This window comes from Silene latifolia, chromosome 2 (genome assembly GCF_048544455.1).
Source record: "Silene latifolia isolate original U9 population chromosome 2, ASM4854445v1, whole genome shotgun sequence".
In the NCBI taxonomy this organism is placed as follows: Eukaryota; Viridiplantae; Streptophyta; class Magnoliopsida; order Caryophyllales; family Caryophyllaceae; genus Silene; species Silene latifolia.
The window spans coordinates 5,261,066-5,284,336 of record NC_133527.1 but is presented as its reverse complement, the minus strand read 5'-3'; the positions used below and the strand labels follow the sequence as shown (position 1 = coordinate 5,284,336).

The window sequence follows — 23,271 nt, the reverse complement described above, 5'->3', positions numbered from 1 at the left end:
AGTTGTCTTTGCCTTGTCTTGTCTCAGTACTGACCTTGTGTGGTTGTTTGTTGTTATGTGTCTGCCGTGATCCCTTATGGTGAGCAGTCGGTCTTAGCAGGTGTTGATGATGTTGATAGCTGATTTCCGGGCAGGGATGAGTCTTCACGAGTTATGATGGTCATAGCGAGTAGTCCTTGAGTTGTAACATTGTATTGTGTTTTGGGTTTAAATCACTTGTAACACAACTTAATAGTTCTTTTATTGACGTTTGATAATTACTTCCCTCGGGCAACCGAGATGGTAACGCCCTTATATGCTAAGGAAGGCCTAGTTAAGGCTCCTCTGAATATCGGGGTGTTACACCAGCATTCGCCGAAACTCGGATTATCGTGAAAAATGTGTTAAAGCTCGTTATTTGAGGTTGAAATCGAACAGATTGATTCCTGAAATCGAACAGGTTATATCCTGAAATGAGCTCGGATGCGTGATTGAAAGACAGGGAGAAAAAGAAACAGGGTCCGGTACGACCTTCCGAACGGCTCAAATTGAAGTGTATAATACACGGTTTTTCGGGATTCCGGGGTCCCGGAACAAAATTCTCCGGAAATCGCATAGAAAGTTTCTCGGGTCAGATAAAGCGGCCACGCAAAGTTTGAACACCAACGGAAGACATTTGTGTGAGCCGGTGTGCCACAAACCAGCATTCGCCGAAACTCGGATTATCGTGAAAAATGTGTTAAAACTCGTTATTTGAGGCTGAAATCGAACAGATTGATTCCTGAAATCGAACAGGTTGATTCATGAAATGAGCTCGGATGCGTGATTGAAAAACAGGGAGAAAAAGAAACAGGGTCCGGTACGACCTTCTGAACGACCAAAATTGAAGTGTATAATACACGGTTTTTCGGGATTCCGGGGTCCCGGAACAAAATTCTCCGGAAATCACGTAGAAAGTTTCTCGAGTCAGATAAAGCGGCCACGCAAAGTTTGAGCACCAACGGAAGACATTTGGGGGAGCCGGTGTGCCATAAACCAGCATTCGCCGAAACTCGGATTATCGTGAAAAATGTGTTAAAACTTGTTATTTGAGACTGAAATCGAACAGGTTGATTCCTGAAATGAGCTCGGACGCGTGATTGAAAAACAGGGAGAAAAAGAAACAGGGTCCGGTACGACCTTCCAAACGGCTGAATAGAAGTGTATAATACACGGTTTTTCAGGATTTCGGGATCCCGGAACAAAATTCTCCGTAAATCACATATAAGGTTCCTCGGGTCAGATAAAGCGGCCACACAAAGTTTGAGCACCAACGGAAGACATTTGGGGGTGCCGGTGTGCCACAAACCAGCATTCGCCGAAACTCGGATTATCGTTAAAAATGTGTTATAGCTCGTTATTTGAGGCTCAAATCGAACAGGTTGATTCCTGAAATGAACTCGGGCGCGTGATTGAAAAACAGGGAGAAAAAGAAACAGGGTCCGGTAAGACCTTCCGAACGGCTGAAATTGAAGTGTATAATACACGGTTTTTCGGAATTCCGGGATCCCGGTACAAAATTCTCCGCAAATCACATATAAAGTTCCTTGGGTCAGATAAAGCGGCCACGCAAAGTATGAGCACCAACGGAATAAATTTGTGGGTGCCGGTGTGCCACAAACCAGCATTCGCCGAAACTCGGATTATCGTGAAAAAATGTGTTAAAGCTCGTTATTTGAGGCTGAAATCGAACAGGTTGATTCCTGAAATGAACTCCACGCGTGATTGAAAAACAGGGAGAAAAAGAAACAGGGTCCAGTACGACCTTCCGAACGGTTGAAATTGAAGTGTATAATACACGGTTTTTCGGGATTCCGGGATCCCGGAACAAAATTCTCCGTAAATCACATATAAAGTTCCTCGGGCCAGATAAAACGGCCACGCAAAGTTTGAGCACCAACGGAAGACATTTGGGGGCGCCGGTATGCCACAAACTAGCATTCGCCGAAACTCGGATTATCGTGAAAAATTTTTTAAAGCTCGTTATTTGAGGCTGAAATCGAACAGATTGATTCCTGAAATCGAACAGGTTATATCCTGAAATGAGCTCGGATGCGTGATTGAAAGACAAGGAGAAAAAGAAACAGGGTCCGGTACGACCTTCCGAACGGCTCAAATTGAAGTGTATAATACACGGTTTTTCGGGATTCCGGGGTTCCGGAACAAAATTCTCCGGAAATCGCATAGAAAGTTTCTCGGGTCAGATAAAGCGGCCACGCAAAGTTTGAGCACCAACGGAAGACATTTGGGTGAGCCGGTGTGCCACAAACCAGCATTGGCCGAAACTCGGATTATCGTGAAAAATGTGTTAAAACGCGTTATTTGAGGCTGAAATCGAACAGATTGATTCCTCAAATCGAACAGGTTGATTCCTGAAATGAGCTCGGATGCGTGATTGAAAAAGAGGGAGAAAAAGAAACAGGGTCCGGTACGACCTTCCGAACGGCCGAAATTGAAGTGTATAATACACGGTTTTTCGGGATTCCGGGGTCCCGGAACAAAATTCTCCGGAAATCACATAGAAAGTTTCTCGGGTCAGATAAAGCGGCCACGCAAAGTTTGAGCACCAACGGAAGACATTTGGGAGTGCCGGTGTGCCACAAACCAGCATTCGCCGAAACTCGGATTCTCGTGAAAAATGTGTTAAAACTCGTTATTTGAGGCTGAAATCGAACAGGTTGATTCTTGAAATGAGCTCGGACGCGTGATTGAAAAACAGGGAGAAAAAGAAACAGGGTCCGGTACGACCTTCCGAACGGCTGAAATTGAAGTGTATAATAAACGGTTTTTCGGGATTCCGAGGTCCCGGAACAAAATTCTCCGGAAATCACATATAAAGTTTCTCGGGTCAGATAAAGCGGCCACGCAAAGTATGAGCACCAACGGAAGACATTTGTGGGTGCCGGTGTGCCACAAACCAGCATTCGCCGAAACTCGGATTATCGTGAAAAATGTGTTAAAACTCGTTATTTGAGGCTGAAATCGAACAGATTGATTCCTAAAATCGAACAGGTTGATTCCTGAAATGAGCTCGGATGCGTAATTGAAAAACAGGGAGAAAAAGAAACAGGGTCCGGTACGACCTTCTGAACGGCCGAAATTGAAGTGTATAATACACGATTTTTCGGGATGCCGGGGTCCCGGAACAAAATTCTCTGGAAATCACATAGAAAGTTTCTCGGGTCAGATAAAGCGGCCACGCAAAGTTTGAGCACCAACGGAAGACATTTGAGGGAGCCGGTGTGCCACAAACCAGCATTCGCCGAAACTCGGATTATCGTGAAAAATGTGTTAAAACTCGTTATTTGAGGCTCTAATCGAACAGGTTGATTCCTGAAATGAGCTCGGACGCGTGATTGAAAAACAGGGAGAAAAAGAAACCGGGTCCGGTACGACCTTCCAAACGGCTGAAATTGAAGTGTATAATACACGGTTTTTCGGGATTCCGGGTTCCCGGAACAAAATTCTCCGGAAATCACATATAAGGTTCCTCGGGTCAGATAAAGCGGCCACGCAAAGTTTGAGCACCAACGGAAGACATTTGGGGGTGCCGGTGTGCCACAAACCAGCATTCGCCGAAATTCGGATTATCGTGAAAAATGTGTTAAAACTCGTTATTTGAGGCTGAAATCGAACAGATTGATTCCTGAAATAGAACAGGTTGGTTCCTGAAATGAGCTTGGATGCGTGATAGATAAACAGAGAGAAAAAGAAACAGGGTCCGGTACGACCTTCCGAACGGCTGAAATTGATGTGTATAATACACGGTTTTTCGGGATTCCGGGGTCCCCGAACAAAATTCTCTGGAAATCACATAGAAAGTTTCTCGGGTCAGATAAAGCGGCCACGCAAATTTTGAGCACCAACGTAAGACATTTGGGGGAGCCGGTGTGCCACAAACCAGCATTCGCCGAAACTCGGATTATCGTGAAAAAATTGTTAAAACTCGTTATTTGAGGCTGAAATCGAACAGATTGATTCCTGAAATCGAACAGGTTAGTTCCTGAAATGAGCTCGGATGCGTGGTTGAAAAACAGGGAGAAAAAGAAACAGGGTCCGGTACGACCTTCCGAACGGCTGAAATTGAAGTGTATAATACACGGTTTTTCGTGATTCCGGGGTCCCAATAATGGGTTTTCTCATTTATTGGTGTAGAAATATTTTTATATCTTTATATGAATATGGATGTTCTTGTCTGATCAACAAGAGTATCACCGTTTCATTGAAAAGATACCTATATTTTCTAATAACTATAATTTCTCCTTCTAAGTTTCGAGGACGAAACTTTTTAAAAGGAGGGGTGATTGTAACGCCCCGTAATTTCGGACCGTTAATATATTTCGGAAATAATTTATTAATCAAATAAAAGTTGATATTTAAGTATTTAAAGTAAAAATAATTCAAAGAAATATAATTTTATTATATTTTGAAGAAAAGTATTTATTTTGATAGTTTCGAGATGTTTAAAAATAGTTTAAACCGTGTAAAACTTTTTATTTCGAAATAAAGGCGTATCGGGGGAAAATAACAATTCTTTTGAACATTGGGTAAACGAATTTGGAAATGAGTAGTATAAATATTCAATTTTCTTGTAATCTCGTGTTTAAAAACTTTGGTCTTGTCGGAATTTGCCTTTGACTTACGGTTTTAATTATTATCGAAACGAGTCAAAACCGACTCGAAAAATCCCGACTCAAACCCGACTCCCTCCTTTCCTTTCTCCCTTTCCCGCGGACCAAACCCCCTTCCCCTTTTCTTTTTTTTTTCTGATTTCCTTTGTCATCTTCATCTTCAACCTTCTATGTATACAAAACCACCATTTTTCTTCTTTTCAAGCTAAAATCACCATAATTTCTTCATTTCTTATCGGATTTTCACGAAATTTACATTTCCGGAATCCCCTCGTCGAGATCTACAACCTAGTATGTTTTAATTTCAGTTTTCTTGAAGTTGTTTTAAGACGAATTTTGGGTAAAATTCGGTATTTATGCTTATTTGTGCATTTTTATTGTTTATTTAGGTGAAGAATTGGAGGACGAGTTCGGGGACTCGTATATTGTCGAGGATAGCGGCTAGTTGTTGTTAGGGTTTGGGTTTTGAGGTGCTAATTGCTCATTTTCTAGCTTAAGGTAACATATTTCGAGTTACTCGACGAAAGATCGTCACATGCTTTGATTTTTGTATGTTTGGGTGATTTTTAATTGAGTAGAAATTTTCACATGTTTAAATTTGATGCATGCATGGTTAATTCATGTCTTTTGGTTAGTTTAAGTTAGGATATTAGTATGGGAACGATTAATTAATGTTCAGACGGTCTTATAATGAATAAAAATGGAAAAAAAAAGGAGTAATGGTGGCGGCAGCGGGCCCGGCAGCAGCCCAACAGGCCCACGGCTGGCCCGGGTCGGTCCGTTGCTTGTTTCGCGATTTTTCGTACAATATTGGTCATTTCGGGTTAATTAATGTTAAAGTTGTATAAGTCACATATGAGTACACTTTTAAATTGAATCATACTAGTAGTAGAAATTATTCTTATATTGGTAGTTAGCATATGTTAGTATAGGTTATAAAATGATATGGTAATAAAAAGGCTTAAAATGAATAATGTTAATAGTAAAGATAATGAGGTTGGTAAAATTAAGCTTATATTGATAATTATCACATGTTAGGATAGTTTATAAGTTGAAATTGTAATGATTAGGCTCAAGGTAAATTTTATAGCAATAATTGCCATGTTTTGATGATTGTGCCGAAAACTGAGCCTTAATCCCTTTGACTGATTCGATGTCAGTCAATTGAGTGATTGGTCAGCCGCAATTTGACCCGTACCTGTCGCAGGGTTGGGGTTGCGGGTAAAAATTCGGTTGGATGAAATTTTGAATGAATTAGATAATCGGCCTTTTTTTTGTTTTAGGCCATTTATTATATCTCTATTTCACATGTGTAGTTAGTTGAATTTAAGTAGCATCTTATATTGTAGAAATGGCCCTAGATTCCCTGAAGCCTTTAACATGGTTAATATTGTTAGAATTAGAAATTAGTATTGAATACTTATTGAGGATTCTGTTGGATTGTATGCTGAATAGACATTTATATAGCCTTTCACATGATAGAATGTTAGAATTTATGTTGGTAAGTAGGACTTTTTGCCGTCTTATGGTTAAGTGGGTGTCTTACTTGACTTGTGTGGTGAGTCTTGTGTGGTGTGGGCTAAAGTATTCAAGTGGGACTAGTCGGGACTAGGTCCTAGGTGAGTATTTCGGCCTTCATCATAGATAGGTCTTTATAGTCTTTGACGAGTATATGTTCACTGCTTGATAGCCTTTGTGTTCCTGACTAGTGGATTTATATCCAAGTTGGGGCATGACCTCAGTTACTTATTTTGATAGTAAGCGGTCAGCTTAAGTACTAGCCAACCCTTTGGTGGGCTCCTTAGGGTACTCACTTTGTTTTAGAAAAATTGTGGGTCTTGGGTGCGGTGGTGTGTATCCGCATGTCTAGGTCTGCGCAGATTTTAGGCTAGGGTTGTGTTGTCTCTTGGCCATGTTTTATTAATATTAACCGCTGAGCCAAGATACTGGTTCGATTACCTTCCCTACCGCGTGGTATAGACTCGAGTTACAGAGTGACTATTGACCGTGCTAAGAACTTATGCCTGTCTTTGATATATTGCCCTTTCTTGTATGGTGATTTTATGAACTGTAATAGGTGAGATGTAAGCCGATTCTGATTGATAAAGTTTGGATTACTATTTGAATTATATGATTCACATGATAGTTTAGTTTGATCAGTTTAGGGGTCATAGGTTAGATTTACATGATAATTACATTGTTTATCATATTGTTTACATGTTTTACTACATGTTACATTAATTTTGACGATTCGTGGCTGGGAGGACTCGAAGTTACTCCCCACTGAATTGTGGCTTTCGTGTTTTTATAAAATGCGATTGACAGGTTGTTGATGCTTGTTGGGGTCACAGACGAGCTAGTGAGCAAGGAACCTTGGACCTAGTTTTGGCTATTCTATTAGTAAACCTTTTACCTTTTGGTTTTGTATGTAATTTGAAGGGACATATGTCTCCCTTCTCTATTTTTGGTTTGTATCATTCTATTTTCTTATTTAGCTATGGCATGTAAAGTAGTTCGTTAGCATTGCAGGTTTTGGCATCCGCCTCTTGGGAATATTGGAAATGTTGTGATTGGTTTAGAAAAAAAATTTGAAATTACAGGTTTTTGGCTAGTTGAACCAATTACAAACATATCCTACCAGTTTTTCTGTAGAATTTACGTAATTAATTAAGGCTAGATTTAAGGGTGTCACAGTTGGTATCAGAGCTTATTTGCTCCCGACGCACGTTTGTGCACCCCACTTAAAATCACTTGACCGTTAAATAATAAACTTGAGAGATGGGTAGGATGGGTAGATTTAGGATTTTATGTGGTAGTCTGTTTGTGATTGCTAATTGTTAGGTACTAATTGATTTTCTCTTTTGTAAGATGGCTCTCCAATAGATGTAGATAATGCAATCTTACCTTAGTCTTCTAATCTCGTTGTTTATTCGTCTTTCAAATTCCTCTTCTCTCGCCTTGGTAACTACCTTTCAATTCCTTCTCCCGATTCATCTTAGGTTCATTTTCTTCTTATAATAAAGCCCATGTGGACATCTTCCTTTTATTCCGTAGGATAGTGAACCTTGAGTAAACCGATCAGATGATTTGTGTGATGAACCCATTTATCTTATAGTTAGTGCTAATTATGGATTAGATAGTGCAACTTGTTGCTTGTGGGTTGGTTTCAAGCATGAATGCGTTTGAGAATATTGAATCTTGGTAAGGGTATAATATTGTTACTAGTTTCGACTTTGGATTTTGCGTTTGTTTGATGGAGAATACTGGTGGAAACATTTTGATTGGGAAACTGTTAAGTTATAATTGTAGAGGATAGGATTGTCTCAAGGATTAGCTTATGAGTAGACTTGTCGAGGAGTGGTTCAGAGGGCTCTTTGGATTAGTGTGGCCTCTGGTTGTTGCCCTGTTGATGTTCGGAGGACCTAGTAGGATGACTCTGTGGTTGGATAATTGAGTGAACCTTTCTCGATGTACCGATCTTCCTAATTCCGATCTCTGACAATTGTCATTCTTGCTATTCTGGCTTGTTCCGTTGTGCTCGCCTTTATGGAACTCATTTGACCTCTTGAGTAAAGCGTCTTGTTCGTTGACATCTTTATTGACTTCATCCAAAAATTCCACCTGTAAAAGTTCAATTCCTTCTTGTCTGTTGGGTGTGAGTTCCCTATCGCGACTTGCACTTCTCATTTCCGAGTTGTTTTCCATCTTGCATAGATTCTATATAGTTTGAGTAAACTTTTGGTTCATTTACTTGGAGTAAATTTACAAATTGACCTTTTTCTATAACATTTGAACATGATTTCTCACTCTCTTTCAACCCTAGTGTTCGATTGGATATCTAAGCTATTTCTCGTTTTGTGTAATGATTCCTTTTCTTACTCTTTTCCCGAGTTACTAAGCCTTATTTAATCATAATTAGTAAAGATATTGTTCTTATTATAGAATTTTAAACTAAAAGTTTGAAAATGCTTGTATGATTTTCAATGGTTTTAACATTAGTGAAGGTTGAATCTCGTTGTTGGTGACGTCCCAATAATGGGTTTTCTCATTTGTTGGTGTAGAAATATTTTTATATCTTGATATGAATATGGATGTTCTTGTCTGATCAACAAGAGTATCACCGTTTCATTGAAAAGATACCTATATTTTCTAATAACTATAATTTCTCCTTCTAAGTTTCGAGGACGAAACTTTTTAAAAGGAGGGGTGATTGTAACGCCCCGTAATTTCGGACCGTTAATATATTTCGGAAATAATTTATTAATCAAATAAAAGTTGATATTTAAGTATTTAAAGTAAAAATAATTCAAAGAAATATAATTTTATTATATTTTGAAGAAAAGTATTTATTTTGATAGTTTCGAGATGTTTAAAAATAGTTTAAACCGTGTAAAACTTTTTATTTCGAAATAAGGGCGTATCGGGGGGAAAAATAACAATTCTTTTGAACATTGGGTAAACGAATTTGGAAATGGGTAGTATAAATATTCAATTTTCTTGTAATCTCGTGTTTAAAAACTTTGGTCTTGTCGGAATTTGCATTTGACTTACGGTTTTAATTATTATCGAAACGAGTCAAAACCGACTCGAAAAATCCCGACTCAAACCCGACTTCCTTCTTTCCTTTCTCCCTTTCCCGCGGACCAAACCCCCTTCCCCTTTTCTTTTTTTTTTTTCTGATTTCCTTTGTCATCTTCATCTTCAACCTTCTATGTATACAAAACCACCATTTTTCTTCTTTTCAAGCTAAAATCACCATAATTTCTTCATTTCTTATCGGATTTTCACGAAATTTACATTTCCGGAATCCCCTCGTCGAGATCTACAACCTAGTATGTTTTAATTTCAGTTTTCTTAAAGTTGTTTTAAGACGAATTTTGGGTAAAATTCGGTATTTATGCTTATTTGTGCGTTTTTATTGTTTATTTAGGTTAAGAATTGGAGGACGAGTTCGGGGACTCGTATATTGTCGAGGATAGCGGCTAGTTGTTGTTAGGGTTTGGGTTTTGAGGTGCTAATTGCTCATTTTCTAGCTTAAGGTAACATATTTCGAGTTACTCGACGAAAGATCGTCACATGCTTTGATTTTTGTATGTCTGGGTGATTTTTAATTGAGTAGAAATTTTCACATGTTTAAATTTGTTGCATGCATGGTTAATTCATGTCGTTTGGTTAGTTTAAGTTAGGATATTAGTATGGGAACGATTAATTAATGTTCAGACAGTCTTATAATGAATAAAAATGGAAAAAAAAAGAGGAGTAATGGTGGCGGCGGCGAGCTGGCAGCAAAGACCAGCGAGCCACGGCCCGGCCCATGGCTGGCTCGGGTCGGTCCGTTGCTTGTTTCGCTATTTTTCGTACAATATTGGTCATTTCGGGTTAATTAATGTTAAAGTTGTATAAGTCACATATGAGTACACTTTTAAATTGAATCATACTAGTAGTAGAAATTATTCTTATATTGGTAGTTAGCATATGTTAGTATAGGTTATAAAATGATATGGTAATAAAAAGGCTTAAAATGAATAATGTTAGTAGTAAAGATAATGAGGTTGGTAAAATTAAGCTTATATTGATAATTATCACATGTTAGGATAGTTTATAAGTTGAAATTGTAATGATTAGGCTCAAGGTAAATTTTATAGCAATAATTGCCATGTTTTGATGATTGTGCCGAAAATTGAGCCTTAATCCCTTTGACTGATTCGATGTCAGTCAATTGAGTGATTGGTCAGCCGCAATTTGACCCGTACCTGTCGCAGGGCTGAGGTTGCGGGTAAAAATTCGGTTGGATGAAATTTTGAATGAATTAGATAATCGGCCCTTTTCTTGTTTTAGGCCATTTATTATATCTCTATTTCACATGTGTAGTTAGTTGAATTTAAGTAGCATCTTATATTGTAGAAATGGCCCTAGATTCCAGGGTTCCAGAACAAAATTCTCCGGAAATCACATATAAATATCATCGGATCAGATAAAGCGGCCACTCAAAGTTTGAGCACCAACGGAAGACATTTGGGGGTGCCGGTGTGCCACAAACCAGCATTAGCCGAAACTCGGATTATCGTGAAAAATGTGTTAAAGCTCGTTATTTGAGGCTGAAATCGAACAAGTTGATTCCTGAAATCGAACAGGTTGATTCCTCAAATGAGCTCGGACGCGTGATTGAAAAACAGGGAGAAAAAGAAACAGAGTCCGGTACGACTTTCCGAACGGCTGAAATTGAAGTGTATAATACACGGTTTTTCAGGATTCCGGGGTCCCGGAACAAAATTCTCCGGAAATCACATAATAAGTTCCTCGGGTCAGATAAAGCGGCAACGCAAAGTTTGAGCACCAACGGAAGACATTTGGGGGTGCTGGTGTGCCACAAACCAAAGATTCGCGAAACTCGGATTATCGTGAAAAATGTGTTAAAACTCGTTATTTGAGGCTGAAATCGAACAGGTTGATTCCTGAAATTAAACAGGTTGATTCCTGAAATTGAACAGGTTGATTCCTGAAAAATGTGTTAAAACTCGTTATTTGAGGCTGAAATCGAACAGATCGATTCCTGAAACTGAACAGGTTGATTCCTGAAATGAGCTCGGATGCGTGATTGAAAAACAGGGAGAAAAATAAACAGTGTCCGGTACGACCTTCTGAACGACTGAAATTGAAGTGTATAATAAACGGTTTTTCGGGATTCCATGGTCCCGGAACAAAATTCTCCGGAAATCACATAGAAAGTTTCTTGGGTCAGATAAAGCGGCCACGCAAAGTTTGTGCACCAACGGAAGACATTTGGGGGTGCCGATGTGCCACAAACCAGCATTCGCCGAAACTCGGATTATCGTGAAAAATGTGTTAAGCTCGTTATTTGAGGCTGAAATCGAACAGGTTGATTCCTGAAATGAGCTCGGACAAGTGATTGAAAAACATGGAGAAAAAGAAACAGGGTCTGGTACGACCTTCCGAACGGCTGAAATTGAAGTGTATAATACACGGTTTTTCGGGATTCCGGGGTTTCGGAACAAAATTCTCCGGAAATCACATAGAAAGTTTCTCGGGTCAGATAAAGCGACCACGCAAAGTTTGAGCACCAACGGAAGTCATTTGGGTGAGCCGGTGTGCCACAAACCAGCATTCGCCGAAACTCAGATTATCGTAAAAAATGTGTTAAAACTCGTTATTTGAGGCTGAAATCGAACAGATTGATTCCTGAAATAGAACAGGTTGATTCCTGAAATGAGCACCGATGCGTGATTGAAAAACAGGGAGAAAAATAAACAGGGTCCGGTACGACCTTCCGAACGGCTGAAATTGATGTGTATAATACACGGTTTTTCGGGATTCCAGGGTCCCGGAACAAAATTCTTCGGAAATCACATAGAAAGTTTCTCGGGTTAGATAAAGCGGCCACGCAAATTTTGAGCACAAACGTAAGACATTTGGGGGAGCCGGTGTGCCACAAACCAGCATTCGCCGAAACTCGGATTATCGTGAAAAATGTGTTAAAACTCGTTATTTGAGGCTGAAATCGAACAGATTGATTCCTGAAATCGAACATGTTAATTCCTGAAATGAGCTCGGATGCGTGATTGAAAAACAGGGAAAAAAAGAAACAGGGTCCGGTTTCGACCTTCCGAACGGCTGAAATTGAAGTGTATAATACACGGTTTTTCGGGATTCCAGGGTTCCGGAACAAAATTCTCCGGAAATCACATAGAAAGTTTCTTGGGTCAGATAAAGCGGCCACGCAAAGTTTGAGCACCAACGGAAGACATTTGGGTGAGCCGGTGTGCCATAAACCAGCATTCGCCGAAACTCGGATTATCGTGAAAAATGTGTTAAAACTCGTTGTTTGAGGCTGAAATCGAACAGATTGATTCCTGAAATTGAACAGGTTGATTCCTGAAATGAGCACCGATGCGTGATTGAAAAACAGGGAGAAAAATAATCAGGGTCCGGTACGACCTTCCGAACGGCTGAAATTGAAGTGTATAATACACGGTTTTTCGGGATTCCAGGGTTCCGGAACAAAATTCTCCGGAAATCACATAGGAAGTTTCTTGGGTCAGATAAAGCGGCCACGCAAATTTTGAGCACCAACGTAAGACATTTGGGGGAGCCGGTGTGCCACAAACCAGCATTCGCCGAAACTCGGATTATCGTGAAAAATGTGTTAAAACTCGTTATTTGAGGTTGAAATCGAACAGATTGATTCCTGAAATCGAACAGGTTAATTCTAGAAATGAGCTCGGATGCGTGATTGAAAAACATGGAGAAAAAGAAACAGGGTCCGGTACGACCTTCCGAACGGCTTAAATTGAAGTGTATAATACACGGTTTTTCGGGATTCCGGGGTCCTGGAACAAAATTCTCTGGAAATCACATAAAAAGTTTCTCGGGTCAGATAAAGTGGCAACGCAAAGTTTGAGCACCAACGGAAGACATTTGGGTGAGCCGGTGTGCCATAAACCAGCATTCGCCGAAACTCGGATTATCGTGAAAAATGTGTTAAAACTCGTTATTTGAGGCTGAAATCGAACAGATTGATTCCTGAAATTGAACAGCTTGATTCCTGAAATGAGCTCGGATGCTGGATTGAAAAACAGGGAGAAAAATAAAACGATTGTCCAAAGTACGACCTTCCGAACGATCGAAATTGAAGTGTATAATACACGGTTTTCGAGATTCCATGGTCCCGGAACAAAATTCTCCGGAAATCACATAGAAAGTTTCTTGGGTCAGATAAAGCGGCCACGCAAAGTTTGAGCACCAACGGAAGACATTTGGGGGTGCCGGTGTGCCACAAACCAGCATTCGCCGAAACTCGAATTATCGGGAAAATGTGTTAAAGCTCGTTATTTGAGGCTGAAATCGAACAAGTTGATTCCTGAAATCGAACAGGTTGATTCCTGAAATGAGCTCGGACGTGTGATTGAAAAACAGGGAGAAAAAGAAACAGAGTCCGATACGACTTTCCGAACAGTGAAATTGAAGTGTATAATACACGGTTTTCGGGATTAGGGGTCCGGAACAAAATTCTCCGGAAATCACATAATAAGTTCCTCGGGTCAGATAAAGCGGCAACGCAAAGTTTGAGCACCAACGGAAAACATTTGGGGGTGCCGGTGTGCCACAAACCAGCATTCGCCGAAACTCGGATTATCATGAAAAATGTGTTAAAACTCGTTATTTGAGGCTGAAATCGAACAAGTTGATTCCTGAAATCGAACAGGTTGATTCCTGAAATGAGCTCGGACGCGTGATTGAAAAACAGGGAGAAAAAGAAACAGAGCCCGGTACGACCTTCCGAACAGTATTTGAAATTGAAGTGTATAAGACACGATTTTTCGGGATTAGGGGTCCCGAAACAAAATTCTCCGTAAATCACATAATAAGTTCCTCGGGTCAGATAAAGCGGCCACGCAAAGTTTGAGCACCAACGGAAGACATTTGGGTGAGCGGTGTGCCCAAACCAAAGATTCGCCGAAACTCGGATTATCGTGAAAAATGTGTTAAAACTCGTTATTTGAGGCTGAAATCGAACAGATTGATTCCTGAAATTGAACAGGTTGATTCCTGAAATGAGCTCGGATGCGTGATTGAAAAACAGGGAGAAAAATAAACAGTGTCCGGTACGACCTTCCGAACGACTGAAATTGAAGTGTATAATACACGGTTTTTCGGGATTCCATGGTCCCGGAACTAAATTCTCCGGAAATCACATAGAAAGTTTTAGGGTCAGATAAAGCGGCCACGCAAAGTATGAGCACCAACGGAGACATTTGGGTGAGCCGGTGTGCCACAAACCAGCATTCGCCGAAACTCGGATTATCGTGAAAAATGTGTTAAAACTCGTTATTTGAGGCTGAAATCGAACAGGTTGATTCCTGAAATCGAACAGGTTGATTCCTGAAATGAGCTCGGACGCGTGATTGAAAAACAGGGAGAAAAAGAAATAGGGTCCGGTACGACCTTCCGAACGGCTGAAATTGAAGTGTATAATACACGGTTTTCGGGATTCTGGGGTCCCGGAACAAAATTCTCCGGAAATCACATAGAAAGTTCCTCGGGTCAGATAAAGCAGCCACGCAAAGTTCGAGCACCAACGGAAGACATTTGGGGGTGCCGGTGTGCCACAAACCAGCATTTGCCGAAACTCGGATTATCGTGAAAAATGTGTTAAAGCTCGTTATTTGAGGTGAAATCGAACAGTTGATTCTCGAAATCGAACAGGTTGATTCTGAAATGAGCTCGGATGCGTGATTGAAAAACTGGGAGAAAAAGAAACACGGTCCGGTACGACCTTCCGAACTAGTGAAATTGAAATGTGTATACACGGTTTCGGGATTCGGGGTCCCGGAACAAAATTCTCCGGAAATCACATAATAAGTTCCTCGGGTCAGATAAAGCGGCAACGCAAAGTTTGAGCACCAACGGAAGACATTCAGGGTGCGGGTGCCTACAAACCAAAGATTCGTAGAAGTTTGGATTATCGTGAAAAATGTGTTAAAACTCGTTATTTGAGGTGAAATCGAAGCAGATTGATTCTGAAATTGAACAGGTTGATTCTGAAATGAGCTCGGATGCGTGATCGAAAAACAGGAGAAAAATAAACGAGTGTCCGCATCACGACCTTCCGAACGACTTAAATTGAAGTGTATAATACACGGTTTTTCGGGATTCCATGGTCCCGGAACAAAATTCTCCGGAAATCACATAGAAAGTTTCTTGGGTCAGATAAAGCGGCCACGCAAAGTTTGAGCACCAACGGAAGACATTTGGGGGTGCCGGTGTGCCACAAACCAGCATTCGCCGAAACTCGGATTATCATGAAAAATGTGTTAAAGCTCGTTATTTGAGGCTGAAATCGAACAAGTTGATTCCTGAAATCGAACAGGTTGATTCCTGAAATGAGCTCGGACGCGTGATTGAAAAACAGGGAGAAAAAGAAACAGAGTCCGGTACGACTTTCCGAACGGCTGAAATGGAAGTGTATAATACACGGTTTTTCGGGATTCCATGGTCCCGGAACAAAATTCTCCGGAAATCACATAGAAAGTTTCTTCGGTCAGATAAAGCGGCCACGCAAAGTTTGAGGACCAACGGAAGACATTTGGGGGTGCCGGTGTGCCACAAACCAGCATTCGCCGAAACTCGAATTATCGTGAAAAATGTGTTAAAGCTCGTTATTTGAGGCTGAAATCGAACAAGTTGATTCCTGAAATCGAACAGGTTGATTCCTGAAATGAGCTCGGACGCGTGATTGAAAAACAGGGAGAAAAAGAAACAGGGTCCGGTACGACCTTCCGAACGGCTGAAATTGAAGTGTATAATACACGGTTTTTCGGGATTTCGGGGTCCCGGAACAATATTCTCCGGAAATCACATAGAAAGTTCCTCGGGTCGAGATAAAGCAGCTACGCAAAGTTCGAGCACCAACGGAAGACATTTGGGGGTGCCGGTGTGCCACAAACCAAAGATTTGCCGAAACTCGGATTATCGTGAAAAATGTGTTAAACCTCGTTATTTGAGGTGAAATCGAACAGTTGATTCTGAAATCGAACAGGTTGATTCTGAAATGAGCTCGGACGCGTGATTAAAAAACAGGGAGAAAAAGAAACACGGTCCGGTACGACCTTCCGAACGGTGAAATTGAAATGTGTATACACGGTTTTTCGGGATTAGGGGTCCCGGAACAAAATTCTCCGGAAATCACATAATAAGTTCCTCGGGTCAGATAAAGCGGCAACGCAAAGTTTGAGCACCAACGGAAGACATTCCTGGGGTGCGGTGTACCTACAAACCAAAGATTCGCGAAGTTTGGATTATCGTGAAAAATGTGTTAAAACTCGTTATTTGAGGTGAAATCGAGCAGATTGATTCACGAAATTGAACAGGTTGATTCCTCGAAATGAGCTCGGATGCGTGATCGAAAAACAGGGAGAAAAATAAACAGTGTCCGGTACGACCTTCCGAACGACTTAAATTGAAGTGTATAATAAACGGTTTTTTGGGATTCCATGGTCCCGGAACAAAATTCTCCGGAAATCACATAGAACGTTTCTTGGGTCAGATAAAGCGGCCACGCAAAGTTTGAGCACCAACGGAAGACATTTGGGGGTGCCGGTGTGCCACAAACCAAAGATTCGCCAAACTCGAATTATCGTGAAAAATGTGTTAAAGCTCGTTATTTGAGGCTGAAATCGAACAAGTTGATTCCTGAAATCGAACAGGTTGATTCCTGAAATGAGCTCGGACGCGTGATTGAAAAACAGGGAGAAAAAGAAACAGAGTCCGGTACGACTTTCCGAACGGCTGAAATGGAAGTGTATAATACACGGTTTTTCGGGATTCCATGGTCCCGGAACAAAATTCTCCGGAAATCACATAGAAAGTTTCTTCGGTCAGATAAAGCGGCCACGCAAAGTTTGAGGACCAACGGAAGACATTTGGGGGTGCCGGTGTGCCACAAACCAAAGAGATTCGAAACTCGAATTATCGTGAAAAATGTGTTAAAGCTCGTTATTTGAGGCTGAAATCGAACAAGTTGATTCCTGAAATCGAACACGTTGATTCCTGAAATGAGCTCGGACGCGTGATTGAAAAACAGGGAGAAAAAGAAACAGAGTCCGGTACGACTTTCCGAACTTTGAAATGGAAGTGTATAATACACGGTTTTTCGGGATTAGGGGTCCCCGAACAAAATTCTCGGAAATCACATAATAAGTTCGTCGGGTCAGATAAAGCGGCAACGCAAAGTTTGAGCACCAACGGAAGACATTTGGGGGTGCCGGTGTGCCAAACCAAAGATTCGCGAAACTCGGATTATCGTGAAAAATGTGTTAAAACTCGTTATTTGAGGCTGAAATCGAACAGATTGATTCCTGAAATTGAACAGCTTGATTCCTGAAATGAGCTCGGATGCTGGATTGAAAAACAGGGAGAAAAATAAACAGTGTCCGGTACGACCTTCCGAACGACTGAAATTGAAGTGTATAATACACGGTTTTTCGAGATTCCATGGTCCCGGAACAAAATTCTCCGGAAATCACATAGAAAGTTTCTTGGGTCAGATAAAGCGGCCACGCAAAGTTTGAGCACCAACGGAAGACATTTGGGGGTGCCGGTGTGCCACAAACCAGCATTCGCCGAAACTCGAATTATCGGGAAAATGTGTTAAAGCTCGTTATTTGAGGCTGAAATCGAACAAGTTGATTCCTGAAATCGAACAGGTTGATTCCTGAAATGAGCTCGGACGTGTGATTGAAAAACAGGGACAAAAAGAAACAGAGTCCGGTACGACTTTCCGAACGGCTGAAATTGAAGTGTATAATACACGGTTTTTCGGGATTCCGGGGTCCCGGAACAAAATTCTCCGGAAATCACATAATAAGTTCCTCGGGTCAGATAAAGCGGCAACGCAAAGTTTGAGCACCAACGGAAAACATTTGGGGGTGCCGGTGTGCCACAAACCAGCATTCGCCGAAACTCGGATTATCATGAAAAATGTGTTAAAACTCGTTATTTGAGGCTGAAATCGAACAAGTTGATTCCTGAAATCGAACAGGTTGATTCCTGAAATGAGCTCGGACGCGTGATTGAAAAACAGGGAGAAAAAGAAACAGAGCCCGGTACGACCTTCCGAACGGCTGAAATTGAAGTGTATAAGACACGATTTTTCGGGATTCCGGGGTCCCGAAACAAAATTCTCCGTAAATCACATAATAAGTTCCTCGGGTCAGATAAAGCGGCCACGCAAAGTTTGAGCACCAACGGAAGACATTTGGGTGAGCCGGTGTGCCACAAACCAGCATTCGCCGAAACTCGGATTATCGTGAAAAATGTGTTAAAACTCGTTATTTGAGGCTGAAATCGAACAGATTGATTCCTGAAATTGAACAGGTTGATTCCTGAAATGAGCTCGGATGCGTGATTGAAAAACAGGGAGAAAAATAAACAGTGTCCGGTACGACCTTCCGAACGACTGAAATTGAAGTGTATAATACACGGTTTTTCGGGATTCCATGGTCCCGGAACTAAATTCTCCGGAAATCACATAGAAAGTTTTAGGGTCAGATAAAGCGGCCACGCAAAGTATGAGCACCAACGGAGACATTTGGGTGAGCCGGTGTGCCACAAACCAGCATTCGCCGAAACTCGGATTATCGTGAAAAATGTGTTAAAACTCGTTATTTGAGGCTGAAATCGAACAGGTTGATTCCTGAAATCGAACAGGTTGATTCCTGAAATGAGCTCGGACGCGTGATTGAAAAACAGGGAGAAAAAGAAATAGGGTCCGGCACGACCTTCCGAAACGGTGAAATTGAATTGTATAATACACGGTTTTTCGGGATTAGGGGTCCGGAACAATATTCTCCGGAAATCACATAGAAAGTTCTCGGGTCAGATAAAGCAGCCACGCAAAGTTCGAGCACCAACGGAAGACATTTGGGGGTGCCGGTGTGCCACAAACCAGCATTTGCCGAAACTCGGATTATCGTGAAAAATGTGTTAAACCTCGTTATTTGAGGCTGAAATCGAACAGGTTGATTCCTGAAATCGAACAGGTTGATTCCTGAAATGAGCTCGGATGCGTGATTAAAAAACTGGGAGAAAAAGAAACACGGTCCGGTAAGACCTTCCGAACGGCTGAAATTGAAATGTGTATACACGGTTTTTCGGGATTAGGGGTCCGGAACAAAATTCTCGGAAATCACATAATAAGTTCCTCGGGTCGGATAAAGCGGCAACGCAAAGTTTGAGCACCAACGGAAGACATTGCAGGGGGTGCGGTGTGCCTACAAACCAAAGATTCGCCGAAGTTTGGATTATCGTGAAAAATGTGTTAAAACTCGTTATTTGAGGCTGAAATCGAACAGATTGATTCCTGAAATTGAACAGGTTGATTCCTGAAATGAGCTCGGATGCGTGATCGAAAAACAGGGAGAAAAATAAACAGTGTCCGGTACGACCTTCCGAACGACTTAAATTGAAGTGTATAATACACGGTTTTTCGGGATTCCATGGTCCCGGAACAAAATTCTCCGGAAATCACATAGAAAGTTTCTTGGGTCAGATAAAGCGGCCACGCAAAGTTTGAGCACCAACGGAAGACATTTGGGGGTGCCGGTGTGCCACAAACCAGCATTCGCCGAAACTCGAATTATCGTGAAAAATGTGTTAAAGCTCGTTATTTGAGGCTGAAATCGAACAAGTTGATTCCTGAAATCGAACAGGTTGATTCCTGAAATGAGCTCGGACGCGTGATTGAAAAACAGGGAGAAAAAGAAACAGAGTCCGGTACGACTTTCCGAACGGCTGAAATGGAAGTGTATAATACACGGTTTTCGGGATTCCATGGTCCCGGAACAAAATTCTCCGGAAATCACATAGAAAGTTTCTTCGGTCAGATAAAGCGGCCACGCAAAGTTTGAGGACCAACGGAAGACATTTGGGGGTGCGGTGTGCTACAAACCAAAGATTCGCGAAACTCGAATTATCGTGAAAAATGTGTTAAAGCTCGTTATTTGAGGCTGAAATCGAACAAGTTGATTCCTGAAATCGAACAGGTTGATTCCTGAAATGAGCTCGGACGCGTGATTGAAAAACAGGGAGAAAAAGAAACAGAGTCCGGTACGACCTTCCGAACGGCTGAAATTGAATTGTATAATACACGGTTTTTCGGGATTTCGGGGTCCCGGAACAATATTCTCCGGAAATCACATAGAAAGTTCCTCGGGTCAGATAAAGCAGCTACGCAAAGTTCGAGCACCAACGGAAGACATTTGGGGGTGCCGGTGTGCCACAAACCAGCATTTGCCGAAACTCGGATTATCGTGAAAAATGTGTTAAACCTCGTTATTTGAGGCTGAAATCGAACAGGTTGATTCCTGAAATCGAACAGGTTGATTCCTGAAATGAGCTCGGATGCGTGATTAAAAAACTGGGAGAAAAAGAAACACGGTCCGGTAAGACCTTCCGAACGGCTGAAATTGAAATGTGTATACACGGTTTTTCGGGATTCCGGGGTCCCGGAACAAAATTCTCCGGAAATCACATAATAAGTTCCTCGGGTCAGATAAAGCGGCAACGCAAAGTTTGAGCACCAACGGAAGACATTCTGGGGTGCCGGTGTGCCACAAACCAGCATTCGCCGAAGTTTGGATTATCGTGAAAAATGTGTTAAAACTCGTTATTTGAGGCTGAAATCGAACAGATTGATTCCTGAAATTGAACAGGTTGATTCCTGAAATGAGCTCGGATGCGTGATCGAAAAACAGGGAGAAAAATAAACAGTGTCCGGTACGACCTTCCGAACGACTTAAATTGAAGTGTATAATAAACGGTTTTTTGGGATTCCATGGTCCCGGAACAAAATTCTCCGGAAATCACATAGAACGTTTCTTGGGTCAGATAAAGCGGCCACGCAAAGTTTGAGCACCAACGGAAGACATTTGGGGGTGCCGGTGTGCCACAAACCAGCATTCGCCGAAACTCGAATTATCGTGAAAAATGTGTTAAAGCTCGTTATTTGAGGCTGAAATCGAACAAGTTGATTCTGAAATCGAACAGGTTGATTCCTGAAATGAGCTCGGACGCGTGATTGAAAAACAGGAGAAAAAAAACAGAGTCCGCACGACTTTCCGAATTTGAAATGGAAGTGTATAATACACGGTTTTCGGGATTCCAGGGTCCGGAACAAAATTCTCCGGAAATCACATAGAAAGTTTCTTGGTCGATAAAGCGGCCACGCAAAGTTTGAGGACCAACGGAAGACATTTGGGGGTGCTGGTGTGCCACAAACCAAAGATTCGCGAAACTCGAATTATCGTGAAAAATGTGTTAAAGCTCGTTATTTGAGGCTGAAATCGAACAAGTTGATTCCTGAAATCGAACAGGTTGATTCCTGAAATGAGCTCGGACGCGTGATTGAAAAACAGGGAGAAAAAGAAACAGAGTCCGGTACGACTTTCCGAACTATTTGAAATGGAAGTGTATAATACACGGTTTTCGGGATTAGGGTCCCCGAACAAAATTCTCCGGAAATCACATAATAAGTTCGTCGGGTCAGATAAAGCGGCAACGCAAAGTTTGAGCACCAACGGAAGACATTTGGGGGTGCCGGTGTGCCACAAACCAGCATTCGCCGAAACTCGGATTATCGTGAAAAATGTGTTAAAACTCGTTATTTGAGGCTGAAATCGAACAGGTTGATTCCTTAAATCGAACAGGTTGATTCCCGAAATGAGCTCAGACGCGTGATTGAAAAACAGGGGGAAAAAGAAATAGGGTCCGGTACGACCTTCCGAACGGCTGAAATTGAAGTGTATAATACACGGTTTTTCGGGATTCCGGGGTCCCGGAACAATATTCTCCGGAAATCACATAGAAAGTTCCTCAGGTCAGATAAAGCAGCCACACAAAGTTCGAGCACCAACGGAAGACATTTGGGGGTGCCAATGTGCCACAAACAAGCCTTTGCCGAAACTCGGATTATCGTGAAAAATGTGTTAAAACTCGTTATTTGAGGCTGAAATCGAACAGGTTGATTCCTGAAATCGAACAGGTTGATTCCTGAAATGAGCTCGGACGCGTGATTGAAAAACAGGGGGAAAAAGAAACGGGGTCCGACGACCTTACCGAACGGTGAAATTGAAGTGTATAATACACGGTTTTTCGGGATTCGGGGTCCGGAACAATATTCTCGGAAATCACATAGAAAGTTCCTCGGGTCGAGATAAAGCGATCACGCAAAGTTCGAGCACCAACGGAAGACATTTGGGGGTGCCGGTGTGCCACAAACCAGCATTTGCCGAAACTCAGATTATCGTGAAAAATGTGTTAAAGCTCGTTATTTGAGGCTGAAATCGAACAGGTTAATTCCTGAAATCGAACAGGTTGATTCCTGAAATGAGCTCGAATGCGTGATTGAAAAACAGGGAGAAAAAGAAACAGGGTCCGGTAAGACCTTCCGAACGGCTGAAATTGAAGTGTATATACACGGTTTTTCGGGATTCCGGGGTCCCGGAACAAAATTCTCCGGAAATCACATAATAAGTTCGTTGGGTCAGATAAAGCGGCAACGCAAAGTTTGAGCACCAACGGAAGACATTTGGGGGTGCCGGTGTGCCACAAACCAGCATTCGCCGAAACTCGAATTATCGTGAAAAATGTGTTAAAGCTCGTTATTTGAGGCTGAAATCGAACAAGTTGATTCCTGAAATGGAACAGGTTGATTCCTGAAATGAGCTCGGACGCGTGATTGAAAAACAGGGAGAAAAAAAAAAGAGTCCGAGACGACTTTCCGATCACGAATTTGAAATGGAAGTGTATAATACACGGTTTTTCGGGATTCCGGGGTCCCCGAACAAAATTCTCCGGAAATCACATAATAAGTTCGTCGGGTCAGATAAAGCGGCAACGCAAAGTTTGAGCACCAACGGAAGACATTTGGGGGTGCCGGTGTGCCACAAACCAGCATTCGCCGAAACTCGGATTATCGTGAAAAATGTGTTAAAACTCGTTATTTGAGGCTGAAATCGAACAGGTTGATTCCTGAAATCGAACAGGTTGATTCCCGAAATGAGCTCGGACGCGTGATTGAAAAACAGGGGGAAAAAGAAATAGGGTC

General features: G+C 41.7%; 1 long non-coding RNA gene across 1 annotated transcript; it reads left to right on the top strand.

Moving 5' to 3' along the window:
* Window positions 1–4,813: 4,813 nt before the first annotated feature.
* LOC141627991 (uncharacterized) lies at window positions 4,814–7,054 on the top strand. The gene is made up of 3 exons (XR_012537084.1): window positions 4,814–4,940; window positions 5,039–5,147; window positions 6,975–7,054. It is a non-coding gene; the product is annotated as an uncharacterized LOC141627991 (long non-coding RNA).
* The last annotated feature ends 16,217 nt before the right edge of the window (window positions 7,055–23,271 follow it).